At 38.6% G+C, this 5,599-nt stretch overlaps 1 pseudogene; it reads right to left on the bottom strand.

Annotated features, from left to right (window-relative positions):
* Positions 1-3,833: 3,833 nt before the first annotated feature.
* LOC116859896 lies at positions 3,834-4,581 on the bottom strand (annotated as a pseudogene).
* Positions 4,582-5,599: the final 1,018 nt, after the last annotated feature.

The following is a 5,599-nucleotide window of genomic DNA, read 5'->3' as shown; positions in this document are numbered from 1 at the left end:
CCTCAATTATAATTAAAGACCAACTCCTGATAATGGGGAGACATCATTTTGATATCTTATCGCCAGAAGAAAGGAGGATAAATGGGGAGTAGTTTATGCAGAGGGGTGACCAAGAACAGATACATGAAAGTATTAGTTTTTGATAAAAAGAAGTTGCTCCGACCTTGAGAACTTCTTAGGCGTGGTACCTACCTGTAGCTTCTGTGCAGGTGGGCTCACGACTAATGTAAACAGCCTCTGGGTTTTTCAGTCTATGATGCCTCCTCTCCTATTGGCAGGGCCTGCTGGGTTGGGAGCCATCCTAATGGGTTTGCATTGCTACCATTGTGGCAACTTTGCCTTGTTAATCCTGCTTTTGACTGCTGCAAGAGATCAAACCCATCTAGAAGGATAACACAGACCTTCCACAAATCCAATGGCCTGAAACTTAAAACTTTGAACATGAGCTATAGCTATCTTCATTAAAACAGCAAGTCGTTCAGATCACTAAACCTTAGACCCCACCACCCCTAAGTTATAGCAAGAATTTAGAGATACTGTCACAGAATTGTTTTAGATTTGAAGAATGATCAAATTTAGGTTAGGGCTCGCAGCAGAACACTGGCAAAACCCATTCTGAAACCAATGCTTAAACCTCTGATGCTCTCCCAACTGGCAAGTCAAAATGTTTATTTTCAGTCTTCTGCCAAGTGATTCTCCCATTTCCCTTTCCTCTCCTGGCCTCCTGCATGTCTCAGACTCATCAGTCCCCTAATTTTCAATTTCTTTATCCTCAGTCTCTGCTTTGTCCTCAGTCCACCCCGTGAAATGTTGGAGCTTCCTAAGTTTCCATCGTTGATCCCCTTCTTAATTAGAGCTTCAAATGCTGATCTCTTCCACAAACAACCTACAGACACACCCAGAAATAATGTTTAACCCAAACCCCTTGTCTCAGTCAAGCTGACACGTAAAATTAACCGACACAGAATGTCTTCCAGAAACACGAATATGAACACCTAAAGAATCATCGAAGATAATAAAAAATGCTTGACTGAAGGAAGTGTGTGTTAGATGGGGTGTAAAGGAGGAAGGGAGAGCTGTTTTTATTGTCTGTTTTCTGTTTTTCCCTATAATCCTTGAGAAAACAATCTATATAAACTGTGTGCATGTTTAACTTTGATAAGAAAAATTTTTAAGTAAAAATATACTGCTGATGTTTGCCTGAGCAATTTCAGTAAAGTGACTGGGACAGAAGCCAGACAGAAGGATATAAACAAGATTTATGACAATAAGCATAGATTCACCTTCTTTTTTAAATTAACTTAATGTAAAGGGAAGAAGAAAGGACAACAGTCTCAAAAGGATATGGTATCAAAGATCAACATTTTTTAGGAGAAGGTGACAAGAAAAAGAGAAGTTAGTGTAAGAAATGCAAAATAAAATGCATGCACTATAATAACTTATATAAATTGATTAAACTGACAATGATAAGGAACAGTACAACTAATAAGATATATTACAGATATACACATAACAGATAAAATAGTATTTGAGATGTAAGAAAAGGAGAGCAGTGTATTGACAGAAAGGCCAATAATTATGATAATTGCAAACATTTTCTGAGTGAACACTATGCTAAAAACTTCCATGCAGCACCCTGATTCCCCAAAATAGCCCTGGAAAATATGTTTCATTATCTTCATTTTACAGTTGGGAAACTGAATCTAAGAAAACTTTTTCTCTGAAAGAGTCAAGGAAAGTGATCTAAGTCAGTGGTTTTTAACCAAGGGTGATTTTGCTTTCAGGGATACATGTAACAATGTCCAGAGACATTCTGCCACAAATGAGGAGGGGGAGTCACATGTTCCTGGTACCTGTGGGCAGGGGCCATCAATGCTGCCAAGTATCCTGCAATACAGAGAACAGCCCTCAACAAAGAATTATCTAGCCAAAAATGACAATAAGGCTGAGAATGAGTAGCCCTAATCTAAATTATTCCTGGAAATATTAGAAGGCATAAGTGGTGAAAATGTATAAAAAAAAAAAAAGAGACTCAATGATAGGATCTAGCCGTGGTAACTGCTACCCTGAGGGCCGTTCATAAATGTGCTGGCTCAAAGATGAAAACTGGCAATCAACAGCCAGGTGAAAATCTAAGAGGAGATTATTGCATTAATTTTATTTTTTTTTGGAAGTTTTTTTTTAATTTTATTTTTTCATTATTCCAAGATTCATTGTTTATACACCACACTCAAGGCTCCATGCAATATGTGCCCTCCTTAATACCCACCACCATGCTCCCCTATCCCCCACCCCGTCCCTCCAAAACCCTCAGTTTGTTTCTCAGAGTCTACACTCTCTCATGCTTCATCTCCCCTTCTGATTTCCACCCAATTCACTTTTCCTTTTCTTCTCCTAATGTCCTCTGTGTTATACCTTATACTCCACAAGGAAGTGAAACCATATGATAATTGACTCTGCTTGACTTATTTCACTCAGCATAAACTCCTCCAGTCCCATCCTATTGCATTAATTTTAAATGGCACAATAAAGACATGCCAATAGATGGAAGAAATGTTGGAACACAAGGTAACTGAGAAAATGGAAGAGTAGAGTAAGGAAAATGTGATTCTTTGAATAGAGTCAAACTGTTAAAAAAAAACAAAATTCATGAATATCGGTCATATGAGGTCACCACACTTTAAAATAGGGAACAGGATGCCTTAACAGACATACAGGGATGGGGGAAAAAAATTGAAGGAGTTCATGCTGGATTCTGTTTATTTCTTCAGAGAAGAAAGATACCAGAATTCTGCAAATATAAGTGGAGAAAAGATTACATAAAGCCAAAAGGAAAAAAATGAAGATTAGGAACACTTACTATACGTGAAGGAGAAGGAAAAAAAATTAGAGCAAGTAAATTCTGTAAACCTTCAAGGGTTCGGCTGAGTATAAAAAACTCAAGGATACCTAAAAAAAGGAGTCATTGGATTTTCTCTAGGGGCCATTTGGGGTACCAAGAAACCTACCCAACCTCATACCTGAAACAAGTAAGAACTGGGCAAAATATATAAGACAATTGCCTGGTAGAATTTTCTGGATCATGAAAGAGAATCCTAAGCAGAGCAAAAAAGCTAGTAAAACTAAAGAAACAAAGGTCAGAGTTTGGGGGGAATAAGGTGCCTGGAAGTTGTAGAGCAAAGAAGGAAACTAGGAAAGAAGCAGCAAGTGGAAGAGAGGAGAGAGGTGGGGGAGGGAAGATGGAGAGAACGGTTGGGAGGAGGAATAAGAAGAAAAAGATGCACAAGAAGTCTTCTAGAAATTTGCGTAAATTCCTCTGAATATGAGCCAAAGGCTAATTTGGGGTTTTTTTTTCTATTTAATAAAAATACTGAGTGCTACCAAAAAAATATAAAAACACAGTTGGAATGGCAATGCAAGTAGTCTCTCCTAATTTATTTTTTACATCTTTCTAACTTTCATACTCACAGTGAAAGCTTCAACTGAGAGGCTTCTGCAAAGTCTTCTGGTGGTGGTGTTCTCCGTTCCCCGGATGTAGAGTTTAATCTGTAACTGATGGATGTGAAGCAATCTACAGGTTTATCGAGCTTCACATCTGGAGTTTCTGGAGTAGGCCTCAGGTCTTGCACATTAATGGTTCAAAAGGTACATTAGCTGCAGAACATTCTCAAGTCATGGATATTTAGGCGTCTGTCAATGTCGGCCACACTGTGACAATAAGGAGAATTTTCCTTCAGAGATGTTTTTTGGGGAAATTTTTGTTTCTTTGCTTGTCTTTTTTTTAAAGTTGGGAACACTCTTCCTTTCTCGTTCACTCTCCTTCGGCCTCTGTTTCATCTGCTGCATCTTCTGAGCCCTGTTAGTTTTTCTGTCCTCTCAAATATGCTGCTGTAGAACACTCCTGCTGCTCTCTCCTCCATAGTACCCTGCATTTCAGAGGACAGCCCTGCATAGCTATCTCTTGTCAGTTTTTCTTCTTCTAGGCCTATCCCATCCCCTTGGTATTTTTCAGACATTATTTTGATTGGTAAGTGAGCAAAAGCAGGACATAAGTCTGCCTTAGAAAGTTCTTCCCACCGTTTCTTGATGTTTTCTAAATAGAGTAGATGTATAATATGACTTCACATCTTCTAACAAGAACTACACACTGAATCCTGTTTCTTTAAACAGCATCTCTTGGTCGTCTTTTTTTGTTGGCCAGTACTGGGTACATTTAACAGATTCCTTCCCCACAACTCAGTTTAGCATGACAACTGCTTTGGTCTTTCTCTGCCAAACCATGGGCCAGAAATGGCAACCTGTACTAGGAAGTGGCCCCTATGTTAAGATATAATTCTTCTGTGCCTCTTCTGTGCCATCTTAAATTGGCACCAATATAATCATTTTCAGCATTCTGCAGTTTAACATGACTATGATCATAGGGGGCTTTGATCTCTGCATCTGTTTCAGTTTCTGTTTAATGGAAACTTGGCCATTCTATGGAGGACAGTCATGGGAGTCACTGCAAATTTCCAAGTACAGCCATAGCTAGTGACTTTGAGCACCCAACTGCTCAAACTCCTGCTGGACAGTGGCAGACATGGTGTTGGGAGCAAGCTGGTGTGAGCGGAGCAGCTCAGGCCCTACAGGGTCCAGGGAGAGCTGCTGAGAGCTAAGTGGTGCATGTAGAGAACTGTAGGATTAAGTTTCATGAGAGAAAAAAAAAAAAAAAGATTCGTAAGATAAATAATTCCCAGAGCCCACACACAACAGAAAATCATTCAAAGTCCAATCATTTAGAGGGCAGAGCTCTTGGGAAACATCTGGGGCATCAAGGAAAATCCTCCCACATGGGCCCGGCCATCACTCTCTCTCCCTTACTGCAAGTAAATAGATGATGATTGACAGATAGGTAGACAAAAGATATATATTTTTTCTAAAAATAAATACCTATAAGTACTTGGGAAAAAAAGGTCAATAACATAAGTCATCAAGGAAATAAACATTAAAATCAAAATGAGATACCATTATACACTCATTAGATGGCTAAATTAGAAGGACTAACATCCCAAATGTTAGCAAAAATGTGAAGCATGGAACTATCATACATTTCTGATGGAACTATAACACTTCTCAACTGTAATTTTAGAAAACTGTTTGGCATTTTCATAGAGTTGAGTATATGCCAATACTATAACCCAGCTATCTCACTTCGAGGATTTACACTATAGGATGAAAACATACATCCATTCAGAGACTTGTACAGGAATTTTTATAGCAATTTTTTCGTAGCCAAAACCCTGAAACAATCCACATGTCCGTCGACTTGTGAATGGATAAATTGTTTTGGCATTGCCAAAGGAGAGTATTCTATTCAAGTATAAAAAGGAAAAAATTGCTTATATACCCAACAGCATGGATGAAACTTACAGATATTACTCTGAGCAAAAAAAGGAAGTCACAAAAGAGTACATACCACATAATTCCATTTTTATGAAATTCTGGACGGTCTATATGAAATTTTAATCTATAGTGAGAGAAAGCAGATCACTGGTTGCATGGAGTCAGGAAGAAGAAATTGTCCAGGAAGAAGACAAGGGATTTGGGGATGATAAAATTC

The sequence above is a fragment of the Lontra canadensis genome, unplaced genomic scaffold (genome assembly GCF_010015895.1).
Source record: "Lontra canadensis isolate GAN:19392208 unplaced genomic scaffold, GSC_riverotter_1.0 scaffold167, whole genome shotgun sequence".
In the NCBI taxonomy this organism is placed as follows: domain Eukaryota; kingdom Metazoa; phylum Chordata; class Mammalia; order Carnivora; family Mustelidae; genus Lontra; species Lontra canadensis.
The sequence above is the reverse complement of the archived record's forward strand: the minus strand, read 5'-3'. Positions and strand labels throughout refer to the sequence as shown.